Genomic DNA, 15869 nt, shown 5'->3' on the forward strand with positions numbered 1-15869 from the left:
ATAGATCTGACGTTTTACCTAGCATATCTCCAATTATTATGTTTATTGCGAATCGTGTACCTTATGTAGTTAATAGAGAAAAGCCTAATGAGTGTGTTTCTTTTCTTGGTCATGTGGTTCCAGCATAGACATTCCGGTCACCATCCGGTCTCTTTCGAAACTGCCCGGTCCCCAGTAGGTAATAAACAGAGAGCGGGTCCCCGGTAGGTAATGAACAGGGAGAGAGAGATGCGATCGATAGGGTGCAGCTGTAGTAGCCCATCTTGACTCATGGGCACAGAGTGATTTGATTTGTGTGTGGATTGCTAGACATCCTAGGAGCCTATTGGATTGCATTGATAAGTATTTATGCAGAATGGGCAGGTTTAGGAAGTAGCTTGTGGTTTCATTTGAGCGATAATGGTGAGAGAGGAAATATTGAATGTTGTAGATACATTTATGATCTGGCATCATTATTCTGAGCAGATCTTTCTTTCTCTCTGTATGTCCTCAAATGAACTCATCATCTTCTCTCTCAAGTTTTCTTTCCTTTTTACTTCAGTATCACTTCATCATGATGAACGGTTGGATCCGTTTTTCTTCTTTGCTGCCACTAAACTCAATTTCCCACCAATGCATTTACTGCAGTGCTTTGGACTTCATCAACCTCAATTGGATCCTTATTCTTGTACAAATTTCTCAGACTCCTTGTATTTTAGATAGGTGGGTGTGTTTGCTCGCGTGTAGGCTATGCATCCATGTGTGAATGCGTGCCTGTGTAAGTCGCTGCTCTGTATAAGAGCATCTACTAAATTACTTAAATGTGAATGTCATGTGTAAGTGTGTGCGAGCGGGCTATCTTGTGTGCGCTGTGTTTTGTGTACAGTACTGCAACAGGCTAATGAACAAGCCTGGTGTGTTCTGTGTACAGTATAGTCCAGTACTTTAACAGGCAGGGTATGTGTGTGTTACATCACACCAGCAACAGGTTACATCGTGACGGCAGTAACAGGAACAGCGGCATCTAGTGGGAAAACCGTGGTACTTTTACACTAATTTATGGTAAAATAATGCAAGCGACTTCAATGGCTAATATCTCTGAATGGGGGAAAACATCACCAGATTCACAGGGAATAGATTGCAAATGATGAAGAAGCAATACTATAAGCCACAGCTCCATACTATTTGTCAAACATAGAGCTGATAGTGTATACTGGTTGTTGGGGTGGGGTTGATGTGGGGGTCCGTGGCTTTGATCATTTTATTGGATTCCTCTTACTCAATGGTAGGAAGACGTTTGGTCAATATCGGATGTTGGGTACTATATTTATTGAATATTATGTGAATCCTAAACATTTAAAGGGTGAATTTGAGTGCAATCAATTCTTAATTTCTCTGAGATCAAATTACATTTCAACAAAATAATGTTTCAGGAATGTTAATCCGATCTGTTTCTAGCTACAGAAATGATTTCAGAACAATCTGAGATGGTGGGTGTCAATCCTCTTTCTTTTTCTTATTGCTCTCTTGTATCTTGAGTAGCATGCAGGCATACACCTGCATAACACAATGTCTCCTGTGGTGGGGCCTTACTGGAACGAATACTGCTGCTATCTGTCATCTGTCATCATGGGAATACCTGCTATACTGTAGTTGGCTTTCTCAAAACACTGTGGACACCGTCACTGTGGAGTTTCTGATTGCTTTCTGTTGGTTAAAAATATGTATTTGACCAAATGTGTGAATGTGCAGTGGGGATATGTAGTCCTGTGTCTATTTACAGAAAGCATATGGTTATATAATGGGTCATAGCATTATTTATTTGAGACTATTCCATTGGTCTTAAAGGGTGGCGAACAGCCCATCTGGCCTGGCTTTGCTCTGCTGTTCTCTTCAGCTGTGTGTTCTCTCCATACAGTATCAGCTTGCTGTCTTTGTGTTAAAGCTAATCTATCCTGGGATGGATTGTCAACAGTCCGTATAGTCAGAAGGGTTTTAAGTCAAACCAAGAGGTCCAACAAGCCAGTACTTCCATAAGAAACAGAGTAAAGTAAACTCAGGCAGTTGTGTTGTATTGTATTTGTTTGAATTTAGGCAGCAGTTTGTCCATGAGTTTGTCCATGAGTGCAGCTGCCATGACACTTGTGTGATCACAGAGGGGTTTCCATTGGGTAGACATCTTGGTAATTGATTATCTTTGTTAAACCTGTCAGACCTCCTTACAAACGTAAGAGGAGAGAGACCTGTCAAGAGACAGAGAGAGAAATTATATTTAAGCTTCCCAATTAAGAAGCTAAATCAGGAGAAAGCCCTGTCACATCTGTCAATGAACGTGGTGAAAAAACGACAGGGGAGAAGAGAGAAAGCCAAGCGACTTTCTACTGTCTGCTATGAAATCAATTCATAATCCGTTCTCTTAGAGGTGCGTTTTGAGGAGAGTAATTTTATCCAATTAACTATTAATCTTCCTTTTTTTTTACTCTGTCACTAGGGTTGGCACAATTACCATATAACTGTGTAACTGATAGTTATGGATGAATACTGTCATGAAAAAAACAAAAATATCGTAATGGTTAAAATTAAATCATACAAAAATGAATATCTCTCCCTAATCTCCTTTTCATCCTCATCATCTTCAACATTAGTTTGTGTCTGTAGAAGAGCATTTCCTCTTATGAGAACTCATGTTCAGGAGAGGACTCTATAAAATGTGGTCAGGAGAGGACTGTATAAAATGTGGTCAAGAGAGGACTGTATAAAATGTGGTCAAGAGAGGACTGTATTCAATGTAGTTAGGAGAGGACTGTATAAAATGTAGTCAGGAGAGGACTGTATAAAATGTGGTCAGGAGAGGACTGTATAAAATGTGGTCAGGAGAGGACTGTATAAAATGTGGTCAGGAGAGGACTGTATAAAATGTGGTCAGGGGAGGACTGTATAAAATGTGGTCAAGAGAGGACTGTATAAAATGTAGTCAGGAGAGGACTGTATAAAATGTGGTCAGGAGAGGACTGTATAAAATGTGGTCAGGAGAGGACTGTATAAAATGTGGTCAGGAGAGGACTGTATAAAATGTGGTCAGGAGAGGACTGTATAAAATGTGGTCAGGAGAGGACTGTATAAAATGTGGTCAGGAGAGGACTGTATAAAATGTGGTCAGGAGAGGACTGTATAAAATGTGGTCAGGAGAGGACTGTATAAAATGTGGTCAGGAGAGGACTGTATTAAATGTGGTCAGGAGAGGACTGTATAAAATGTGGTCAGGAGAGGACTGTATTAAATGTAGTCAGGAGAGGACTGTATTAAATGTGGTCAGGAGAGGACTGTATAAAATGTAGTCAGGAGAGGACTGTATTAAATGTAGTCAGGAGAGGACTGTATTAAATGTGGTCAGGAGAGGACTGTATAAAATGTAGTCAGGAGAGGACTGTATTAAATGTGGTCAGGAGAGGACTGTATTAAATGTAGTCAGGAGAGGACTGTATAAAATGTGGTCAGGAGAGGACTGTATTAAATGTAGTCAGGAGAGGACTGTATTAAATGTGGTCAGGAGAGGACTGTATAAAATGTAGTCAGGAGAGGACTGTATTAAATGTAGTCAGGAGAGGACTGTATTAAATGTAGTCAGGTGAAGACTATAAAATATCCTCTCTAGTCAGGAGAGGATTGTTTATGGAACATTCCAGGGGTTTCAAAAGCTCTGATGAAATTTGTGTAGAATCAAGAGAATTTACTCTTATCAGAAGTCATGGCCAGGGCAGGATGTTGTACACTATAAAACTTTCCAGTGGGTTTTCTGAGGCTCTAATAAAGTCAATGAGTCTTTATAACTGAGTTAACAAGATGTTTTACTGTGTGGGTGTTCTCTCTCTCTCTCTCTCTCTCTCTCTCTCTCTCTCTCTCTCTCTCTCTCTCTCTCTCTCTCTCTCCTCATTTTCCACTTTCAAAGTCATTCTCTTTTTGTATCTCTCCTTGTTCTCTCTCACTGTCCATCTTTCTGTAGACTGGTGTCTCATCACCAGTCTAAAGAAGCTTAGTTGTGCACACAAGGGCAAATTCCTCCTGTTAGTCTTTCAAGCCAGTCCTTTTTGATTGTTCATGAAAAATATGTAGATTGAAACAATCGTGTGACCCCCCCCATCGTGTGACCCCCCCCCCCCATCGTGTGACCCCCCCCCCATCGTGTGACCAGAGTATCCATTATATTGACCAGATACTCAAGCGGCTACTCTAACATTTAAAATAATAATAATAGATCTATTCTGAATTGAAAGTCAGTTTGCCTGGGTACCAGTCTCTTTAGCTAATCCACTCCCTGTACTCCATATCAAGTGTGAAAGGCAATGACAAGAAGTGCTAAGGACTGGAATGTTAGATAAAGAGACTGGTGCTCAGACTGGAAGGCATTTGTGAGGAGGCAAGATCAGGTGGGACCTTTCTAGCCAATGAGAGGGCAGATACAGTTGAAGTCAGAAGTTTACATACACTTAGGTTGGAGTCATTAAAACCCGTTCTTCAGCCACTCCACAAATTTCTTGTTAACAAACTATAGTTTTGGCAAGTCGGTTAGGACATCTACTTTGCATGGCACAAGTCATTTTTCCAACAATTGTTTACAGACAGATTATTTCACTTATAATTCACTGAATCACAATTCCAGTGGGTCAGAAGTTTATATACACTAAGTTGACTGTGCCTTTAAACAGCTTGGAAAATTCCAGAAAATTATGTCATGGCTTTAGAATCTTCTGATAGGCCAATTGACATCATTTGAGTCAATTGGAGGTGTACCTGTGGATGTGTTTCAAGGCCTACCTTCAAACTCTTTGCTTGTGCCTCTTTGCTTGACATCATGGGAAAATCTAAAGAAATCAGGCAAGACCACATAAAAAAATTGGAGGTGTACCTGTGGATGCATTTTTTTTTAAATGTATTTATTTCACCTTTATTTCACCAGGGAGGCCAGTTGAGAACAAGTTGTCATTTACAACTGCGACCTGGCCAAGATAAAGCATAGCAGTGCGACACAAACAACAACACAGAGTTACACATGGAATAAACAAACATACAGTCAGTAACACAACAGAAAAAATCTATAAACAGTGTGTGCAAATGAGGTAAGATAATGGAGTTAAGGCAATAAATAGGCTGTAGTGGCGAAGTAATTACAATTTAGCAATTAAACACTGGAGTGATAGATGTGCAGAATATTAATGTGCAAGTAGAGATACTGGGGTGCAAAGGAGCAAAAAAAACTAAATCAATATGGGGATGAGGTAGTTGGATGGTCTATTTACAGATGGGCTATGTACAGGTGCAGTGACCTGTGAGCTGCTCTGACAGCTGATGCTTAAAATTAGTGAGGGAGATATGAGTCTCCAGCTTCAGTGATTTTTGCAATTCATTCCAGTCATTGGCAGCAGAGAACTGGAAGGAAAGGCGACCAAAGGAGGAATAGGCTTTGGGTGTGACCAGTGAAATATACCTGCTGGAGCGCGTGCTACGGGTGGGTGCTGCTATGGTAACCAGTGAGCTGAGATAAGGTGGGGCTTTACCTAGCAAAGACTTATAGATGACCTGGAGCCAGTGGGTTTGGCGACGAATATGAAGCGAGTGCCAGCCAACGAGAGCATACAGGTCACAGTGGTGGGTAGTATATGGGGCTTTGGTGACAAAACGGATGGCACTGTGATAGACTGCATCCAATTTGCTGAGTAGAGTGTTGGAGGCTATTTTGCAAATGATATCGCCGAAGATAAGGATCGGTAGGATAGTTACATTTACCAGGGTATGTTTGGCAGCATGAGTGAAGGATGCTTTGTTGCGAAATAGGAAGCTGATTCTAGATTTAATTTTGGAATGGAGTTGCTTAATATGAGTCTGGAAGGAGAGTTTACAGTCTAACCAGATACCTAGGTATTTGTAATTGTCCACATATTCTAAGTCAGAACCGTCCAGAGTAATGATGCTGGACGGGCGGGCAGGTGCGGGCAGAGATCGGTTGAAGAGCATGCATTTAGTTTTACTTGCATTTAAGAGCAGTTGGAGGCCACGGAAGGAGAGTTGTATGTCATTGATGCTCGTCTGGAGGTTAGTTAACACAGTGTCCAAAGAAGGGCCTACCTTCAAACGCAGTGTCTATTTGCTTGACATCATGGGAAAATCAGAAGAAATCAGCCAAGACCTCAGAAAAAAAATTGTAGACCTCCACAAGTCTGGTTCATCATTGGGAGCAATTTCCAAATGCCTGAAGGTACCACGTTCATCTGTACAAACAATAGTACGCAAGTATAAACACCATGGGACCACGCAACCGCCATACTGCTCAGGAAGGAGACACGTTCTGTCTCCTAGAGATGAACGTACTTTGGTGCGAAAAGTGCAAATCAATCCCAGAATAACAGCAAAGGATCTTGTGAAGATGCTTGAGGAAACAGGTTCAAAATTATCTATATCCACAGTAAAACGAGTCCTATATCGACATAACCTGAAAGTCCGCTCAGTTCGGAAGAAGCCACTGCTCCAAAACTGCCATGAAAAAGCCAATCTATGGTTTGCATCTGCACATGGGGATGAATATTGTACTTTTTGGAGAAATGTCCTCTGGACTGATGAAACAAAAATAGAACTGTTTGGCCATAATGACCATCGTTATGTTTGGAGAAAAAGGGGGAGGCTTTTAAGCCGAAGAACACCATCCCAACCGGGAAGCACAGGGGTGGCAGCATCATGTTGTGGGGGTGCTTTGCTCAGGAGGGACTGGTGCACTTCACAAAATAGATGGCATCATGAGGGAGGAAAATTTAGGTGGATATATTGAAGCAACATCTCAAGACATCAGTCAGGAAGTTAAAGCTTGGTCGCAAATGGATCTTCCAAATGGACAATGACCCCAAGCATACTTCCAAAGTTGTGGCAAAATGGCTTAAGGACAACAAAGTCAAGGTATTGGAGTGGCCATCACAAAGTCCTGACCTCAATCCCATAGAAAATTTGTGGGCAGAACTGAAAAAGCGTTTGCGACCAAGGAGGCCTTCAAACCTGACTCAGTTACACCAGCTCTGTCAGGAGGAATGGGACAAAATTCACCTAACTTATTGTGGGAAGCTTGTGGAAGGCTACCTGAAATGTTTGACCCAAGTGAAACAATTTAAAAGCAATGTTACCAACTACTAATTGAGTGTATGTAAACTTCTGACCCACTGGGAATGTGATGAAAGAAATAAAAGCTGAAATAAATTATTCTCTCTACTATTATTCTGACATTTCACATTCTTAAAATAAAGTGGTGATCCTAACTGACCTAAGACAGGGCATTTCTACTTGGATTAAATGTCAGGAATTGTGAAAAACTGAATTTAAATGTATTTTGCTAAGGTGTATGTAAACTTCGACTTCAACTGTACGCTTGTGAACAACAGGCACAAGTCCGATATAGTGTTTTTTGTCAAAGTTGCCTTGATGTCACGTGTCCTACTCATCAGTACACTCAAAACAACTTAAGCAATATGAAACTTCTGTTCAATCAAATAAGCCACACGTAGCAAATAAGCCATTACATTTTTGTTAATCAAATTCGACACTTCATTGACCTCCATAAAAACTCCTTGCTTGGTGAGCGAAAAAAACGCCACCTGCTGCTTTGCCTCTTCCTCTCTGGTGTGACTCACACATGTCAGTAAATTACTATAGGTCACACCTCTGTCCAATCAATGTAATTTAGTAAATGCCGGATCTCTATGGCAAGAGACATATTTCACCCAAGTTTCGTCAAAATCAGGCCAGTGCTGTCTGAGATATCGTGAGTCAAACAAAGGCCGATCCACAGTCCCCTCCCATGATTTCATTTAGGGAGACAATGAGAGAAATATTGACTCAGACACACACACACACACACACACACACACACACACAGCCTCTTACCCCTCTGTGTGGTTGTGTCCCGATAATCTCCCGAAGTGTGCACTTGTTCACTTCCCTTCATGGATTTGAAAGGAAATGACTGGTACTATGTAAGAAATATGGTGGGAACTCCCTCTAGCCCATGCCTACACCAATCTAAATCCTTGACATTTTTGGGGAGTAGTGAACGAGTGCAAACTTCAGGAGAAAGGAGATATTATTTGGATGCAACCTGTGTCTTCACTGTGATTATTATGTCACTGCTTTTATGAAGAGACATTTGCTATGTGTTATTTTTTCTCCACTATGATCAGACTGGCAGCAGCATTAACTATGAGGCGGCAGCATTAACTATGAGGTGGCAGCAATAATATCCTCTACGGGATAGGTGTCCCTAAACCGGGACGGTTGTTGCTAACGTGTGTTAATGTGACCAGAGTGACGTTGTATACAACAGCTAACTGTCCGGGACATAGACATGTCTTCTACGGGCAGAAACCTTAAATTATTGTTCATCTAACTGCAATGTCCAATTAACAGTAGCTATTAAAGTGAAATACCATGGAGAGTGCATGACAACAAAACACTAATCACTGCAACCGGTTTGATACATTCACCTCTGAAGGTGAACAATGTACTTACATTAAGTAATCTTGCTCTGATTTGTCAACATGAGGGTCCCAGAGATAAAATGTAGCATAGTTTTATTTGATAAAATACATTTTTATGTTCAAATGTAGGAACTGGTGTCTACAGTTTGACCCCACTGCTGTCTCTGGCTCCACACCCACCCCGCCCGGCCATCTAGATGTGTGAAAGTTAGTGTATAAGCTAATGATGCATCATGTATGACATTCCTGGGAGTGTGTAAACTTGCATTTTGTATTACCATAGCATTTTTGTATGTTCTCTATAGTTATGATTCAGAGGGGCTGGATTAGATGTGGAAGACACATTTCAATTGAAGGCATTCAGTTGTACAGCTGACTAGGTATCCCCTTTCCCTCTACGGTGACCTTGCTCAATAACAAGGCTTTGTCTGTACATAGTCCAAGTGTTCCTTCATTTTGGTTCAGTCACAGTGGTCAGGTATTCTGCCATTGTGTACTCTCTGTTTAGGGCCAAATAGCATTCTAGTTTGCTCTGTTTTTTTGTAAATTCTTTCCAATATGTCAAGTAATTATCTTTTTGTTTTCTAATGATTTGGTTGGTTCTAATTGTGTTGGTGCTCTGGGGTTCTGTTGGGTCTGTTTATGTTTGTGAGCAGAGCCCCAGGACCAGCCTGCTTAGGGGACTTCTCTAGGTTAATTTCTCTGTAGGTTATGGCTTTGTTATGGAAGGTTTGGGAATTGCTTCCTTTTAGGTGGTTGTAGAACTTAACTGCTCTTTTCTGGATTTTGATAATTAGCGGGATTCGGCCTAATTCTGCCTTGCATGCATTATTTGGTGTTTTACATTGTACGCATAGGATTTTATGCAGAATTCTGCATGCAGAGTCTCAATTTGGTGTTTGTGAATTCTTGGTTGGTGAGCGGACTCCAGATCTTACAACCATAAAGGGCAATGGGTTCTATAACTGTTTCAAGTATTTTTAGCCAGATCCTAATTGGTATGTCAAATGTTATGTTCCTTTTGATAGCACAGAAGGACCTTCTTGCCTTGTCTCTCAGATCATTCACAGCTTTGTGGAAGTTACCTGTGGCGCTGATGTTTAGGCCAAGGTATGTATAGTCTGTCTCTCACTCTCTGTCTCTCTTGCTCTCTCTCTCTCTGTCTAGCTGGGAAATTAAGTATTCTCTTTGAAACATATCTGCTCTTTCCAGATTAGGTTAGGGCTCTTTCCCGATTAGGTTAGGGCTCTTTCCAGGTTAGGGTTAGGGCTATTGTCAGGTTTGGGTTAGGTTATAGGGATCTTTCCAGGTTAGGGTTAGGTTAGGGCTCTTTCCAGGTTAGGGTTAGGTTAGGGCTCCTTCCAGGTTAGGGTTAAGTTTGGGTTCTTTCCATTTCAGGGTTAGGTTAGGGCTTTTAGGTATGTTAGGGCTCTTTGCAGCTATTGTTACAGTTTTCAGCAATTTTGGAAATGGCAAAATAATGTGATAAGAGTTCATTAGATGAGTCAAAACTGACTAAAGTAAGCAGTGTGCTTTTATACAGATTAATTCACATACTGTAGCTTTCAGTATGCAGGATGACTGTGAGGAAGCAAAGCTAGCCAATAGAAAAACCTGTAAACCGCTCTGTGTGTGTGTGTGTATGTGTGTGTGTGAGTGCGTGTTGGCAACTTTGGTGTTGCCAGTATTTTCCTCTAAAGTAACTCAATCTTCCCCGGCCCTGTTCTGTGCTCCACTATGTTTGCCTGTGTACTGTTCTCTAAAGTAACTCAATCTTCCCCTGCCCTGCTTTGTGCTCCACTATGTCTGCCTGTGTACTGTTCTCTAAAGTAACTCAATCTTCCCCTGCCCTGCTCTGTGCTCCACTATGTCTGCCTGTGTACTGTTCTCTAAAGTAACTAAATCTTCCCCTGCCCTGCTCTGTGCTCCACTATGTCTGCCTGTGTACTGTTCTCTAAAGTAACTCAATCTTCCCCTGCCCTGCTCTGTGCTCCACTATGTCTGCCTGTGTACTGTTCTCTAAAGTAACTCAATCTTCCCCGGCCCTGTTCTGTGCTCCACTATGTCTGCCTGTGTACTGTTCTCTAAAGTAACTCCATCTCCCCCTGCCCTGCTCTGTGCTCCACTATGTATGCCTTGTCTACTGTTCTCTAAAGTAACTAAATCTTCCCCTGCCCTGCTCTGTGCTCCACTATGTCTGCCTGTGTACTGTTCTCTAAAGTAACTCAATCTTCCCCGGCCCTGCTCTGTGCTCCACTATGTCTGCCTGTGTACTGTTCTCTAAAGTAACTCCATCTCCCCCTGCCCTGCTCTGTGCTCCACTATGTCTGCCTTGTCTACTGTTCTCTACAGTAACTCAATCATCCCCAGCCCTGCTCTGTGCTCCACTATGTCTGCCTGTCTACTGTTCTCTACAGTAACTCAATCTACCCCTGCTGTGCTCTACTATGTCTGTCTAACAGTGAATATTGATCCTCTCTAATAGCTTCTCTCTTTCTATGGATGATGTCAGACCCCCAACCGCTATCCTAGCATCCCTAGAGCACCTGCAGTGGAAAGAACTCTGTGGTGGTTGGAATGTAGGACAACAGTTTTTGTCCCTGAATGTTTTCGTAAAGGCGGTTTGCACAGCCCCCCGAATCACACTGATAGGAGCTAGGCAGGAGGTGATTAGCAGTAGTGGGCTGCATTTATATAGCGCTTTTGACAAAGCCCGAAAACACTTCGCATTATGCCTATATGGGGGATAATTCATCCCATTCCACTACCGATGTGTGGCAACCACCTGGGTGATGCGTGGTGGACATTTTGTGCCAGAATGCTCACCAAACATGGGCCATGGTAGCTGAGAGGAGAGAGAAATGGTAATGGTACGCAATGAAACTGGAAAAAGTTGAAGGCCCCATAGATTACCTGGGCAGAAGTGCTGGCTCAGCTAGAATGGATGGGGAGTAGTGATACATTACCTCTCTTTTTGATTATGCACTGTACATTACCTGTCTCTGGATGATGATGTCATTATGGTCGTTGTGCTCCTTCAAGGTTTCAGGCTTTCGGTTTTGTGGCCCTGAAAATAGCCGTTCTGCTTTACACAGAGGCCTTTTCATTCATTGTGGATGTATACACTCTTAGAAAAAAGGGTTCCAAAAGGGTTCTGTGGCTGTCCCCATTGGAGAACCCTTATTGGTTCCCTGTAAAACCCTCCATGGAAAAGGTTCTACATGGAACGCAAAAGGGTTTTACCTGTATCCAAAAGGGTTCTACATGAACCCAAAAGGGATTCTTCGAAGGGTTCTCCTATGGGGACAGCCGAAGAAATCCATTTGGTTCTAGATAGCACTTTTTTTAAAGATTTGATTAACACACATCACTTGCGTTTTGAAAGGTAAATTCATAGGTGGACACTTTATTTGATTGAACTTTAATTCATCCAGATTGGCCTCATTACAATACATTGATTAAATCTATTTAAAATGTTTCACAACTGACCTGGCAGACTTGATAAACAGCATAGTACTGTGCCTTTGAATTTAAATCCATGGGGAAAAGCTTTAGGCAGAACTTTGAAATCCCTGTGGAAATCTAGATTTTAGGCAAATGTCCCTGTGGACTGGACTAACTGACCTGGCAGACTTGATAAACAGCATAGTACTGTGCCTTTGAATTTAAATCCATGGGGAAAAGCTTTAGGCAGAACTTTGAAATCCCTGTGGACTGGAACTACTGCAGATAAAGAGCTTTAGGCAGAACTTTGAAATCCCTGTGGACTGGAACTACTGCAGATAAAGAGCAGAACTTTGAAATCCCTGTGGACTGGAACTACTGCAGATAAAGAGCTTTAGGCAGAACTTTGAAATCCCTGTGGACTGGAACTACTGCAGATAAAGAGCTTTAGGCAGAACTTTGAAATCCCTGTGGACTGGAACTACTGCAGATAAAGAGCTTTAGGCAGAACTTTGAAATCCCTGTGGACTGGAACTACTGCAGATAAAGAGCTTTAGGCAGAACTTTGAAATCACTGTGGACTGTGCAGATACAGAGCTGGAACTACCCTGCAACTACTGCATAAAGACCAGAACTTTGAAATCCCTGTGGACTGGAACTACTGCATATAAAGACCTTTATACGGCGTCCAGAAGTCCATTCTTACAGGCCTCTACGGAAAAACATTCCCATAATGAGGAAAGTACAAAGGACTGCAAAGCATAACACGCATGCACACAAGGTGACTTTGTGAGTGTAAACAGAGATGGTATTCTGTGTGAACAGCGATCATCATCATTCCTTATTGCTTTAGTGTGTTTTCTGAAGATGGTCTTAACTGAACAGTGTGTCTTGTTACACAGCACACAGAAGCTTGCCAGCTTGTGTTTGACCATCAATGAGGTTTACAGGCTGATACACATGTACAGCAGGAGTTAGTTATCTTTGGAAACGTATAATGAAAGACGTGTGTGATTATAAAGTATTTTACTGTACTTCAATACAGACCTGTGTCAATGATGATATTATACAAATGTATTTGCTAGGTTTGTTGACTACAGTGAGATAAGGATGTGGTTCAAACAACCCCTGCCACACATCACTCTTTATTAATCAGTTCTGTTGTCTTGGATATGATGAGGGGAGGGATGAGAGAGAAGGAAGAGAGAGAGAGAAGGGGAGAGGAAGAAGGGTGGAGTGACTTCATTAGGAACCCTCTTGACTTGGCATGTCAAAGAAGGGTCTGGAATCCTCACCATCTGTCTCTCTATCTGAGCCAGCTTTACCAGCTTATGGCTTCTGTACCAGTACTGAGTCTTTAACACTTTTATTTGAAAAGAAACACAGCTTAAAGGCTAGAAGAAAATGCTTGTCTAAGACGTGATATGAAATATAGCATAAAGGGTACAGAAGAATGACATTTTTTTTCTGGTTTCACTTGAAAGAAAAAGTAACATTTCTTTGCAAGTCAGGGCAGCTAACTTTGCAAGCAGTAGGCTACTTCCTCATTCTCTCTCTAACTGGAATACAAATTGCTACAGGGCTTTGTTAAGCCACAGATAAAAGTATAATTCTTGCATTTTTCAACGCATTTATGGAGGATTATATAGCATTTCTATCTGGGACATGCTAAGCCCTTTATCTAATTTTTGAACTCTGCACTGTCTGACTGTGTACAGTGCCTTGGGAAAGTATTCAGACCTCTTGACTTTTTACACATTTTGTTACGTTACAGACATATTCTAAAAATTATTAAATGAAACCATTTCCTCAGAACTCTACACACAATACCCTATAATGACATAGCGAAATCAGGTTTTTAGAAATGATTGGAAATTTTATTTAAACCTAAAAACAGAAATACCTGATTTACATAAGTATTCAGACCCTTGCTATGAGACTCGAAATTCAGCTCAGGTGCATCCTTTTTCCATTGATCATCCTTGAGATGTTTCTACAACTTGAATGGAATCCACCTGCGATAAATTCAATCAATTTGACATGATTTGGAAAGGCACACACCTGTCTATATAAGGTCCCACACTTGACAGTGCATGTCAGTGCAAAAACCAAGACATGAGGTCAAAGGAATTGTCCGTAGAGCTCAGAGACAGGTGTCGTTTCTTTGGCTATGCCGGATTAAGTGATATGACATGCTATTCTATAAAATCCTTTCTCCGTAATTAATATTACCTGTTTGAGCTAATCATGTAAATGTAATTAACTAGAGAGTCGGGGCACCACAAAATAATATTTATAGAGCTGTTATCTTCCGAATAAACTCTTAAAGACCTAGTAATATTTTACATCAATAGCAGTCCATATTAATCGTCATCTTAATTCAGTCTCATCTGAAAGTTGTAAATTCTTGGTTATCTTCACGAACCCTGGCTAACAAGTTGAATCAGCAATACAAAATTGGGTTGAATTATTTATTTACTAAATACCTAACTAATCACACAGAATTACACATACACATAATTAATCATAACTTGATTACAAATTGCGTCATAAAGGAAAACGTCTCTAGCGGGCGGAACAGATATGACAGCTGGTTACACAAAAGAAAAGGGTCTGGGTTTGAGTGAAAGAGCAGGAAGACTGAGTAACAAAGGGAGAAGCTGTGCTATCGTAAATACAGTATCTTATGCATTCTAATTTACCGCCCATTTGGAAAAGGAAAATGCAATAAATATTTACTTTGAGCTGCCCTTCGGTAGGTTGGTGGTAGATGGAAGGCCGTGTTGCCAAACCGAGTCCTTTGTTCTTTGAAGAATGTCTCTGGAAGTAAATTGGTACATTGTAGTAACGTTGTTGTGTGGCAGACGGGATACTCTGTCTGTTCTTTCCTAACCCTCGTTTGTAGCTGCTGTTGCTAACTCAACGGCTAGGAGGTATCAATTCTGTAGTGAATAAGAGTTCAAAGTTCATACCATTCGCAACCAGAGCTCACGCTGATGTTGGCTTTGTTCTGTAGTTATTATCTGAACCATTCTGACATCGGACCGTCGTCCTCACATCCTCGGAACAGCAGGTTATATTGTCGTCAAAGCTTTATATAGGAAGGGAGAGGAGGGCGTGTTTGAAAGGTTTTATAGCCCATGTCCCTTCACAGGGGCGGGCCACTGATTGAGCAGCCCTAACCTTATGAAAAACCAAATCTCACATTTTAGAAGCTAAAATCACATTTCATCCCATCACGAATAATTTCATATACAAAAATTTGAATTGAACAACAATTCAATGTGAATCCGATAACTCTGATGTGTAGATTTTCCACTGTAGAGTTTGTCATCTTATCATTGATGAGAATGTCTCAGATGACAACCGAACGGACATCATATTCATTAAGTACCACTGCATATATTCAATTGGTCGGATTACAAGAATATAGTCCATTTCCCCCCACCTTCTGATGTTCCCAGAATCTCTATGTTAACCAAAGAGGTTTGCAAATGTAACATCAGTGGGGTAGAGAGAGGAAAAAGGGGGGAAGAGGTATTTATGACTGTCATAAACCTAACCCCAGGCCAACATCATGACACAGGATTGTGTCAAGGCACAGATCTGGGGAAGGATACCAAAACATTTCTGCAGCAGTGAAGGTCCTCAAGAACACAGTGGCCTCCATCATTCTGAAATGGAAGAATTTTAGAACCATTAAGACTCTTCCTAAAGCTGTCCGCCCGTCCAAACTCGCAATCAGTGGTGAAGGGCCTTGGTCGGGAGGTGCATTGTTCTGAATATTGTTTTTTATTTTTTATTAGATTTGCAAACATTTCTCAAAATGTGTTTTTGCTTCGTCATGATGGTGTCACGTTCTGACCTCTATTTCCTTTGTTTTTGTATTTATTTAGTATGGTCAGGGCGTGAGTTGGGTGGGCAGTCTATGTT

The 15869-nt window shown here is 41.3% G+C and overlaps 1 protein-coding gene across 5 annotated transcripts in view; it reads left to right on the forward strand.

Annotated features, from left to right (window-relative positions):
* Positions 1-15869, forward strand: part of LOC139413246 (E3 ubiquitin-protein ligase MARCHF8-like) — a 165511-nt gene that overhangs the window by 856 nt on the left and 148786 nt on the right. The gene's annotated exons all lie outside the window — the stretch shown is intronic.

Source organism: Oncorhynchus clarkii, chromosome 1, assembly GCF_045791955.1.
Source record: "Oncorhynchus clarkii lewisi isolate Uvic-CL-2024 chromosome 1, UVic_Ocla_1.0, whole genome shotgun sequence".
Classification (NCBI taxonomy): Eukaryota; Metazoa; Chordata; class Actinopteri; order Salmoniformes; family Salmonidae; genus Oncorhynchus; species Oncorhynchus clarkii.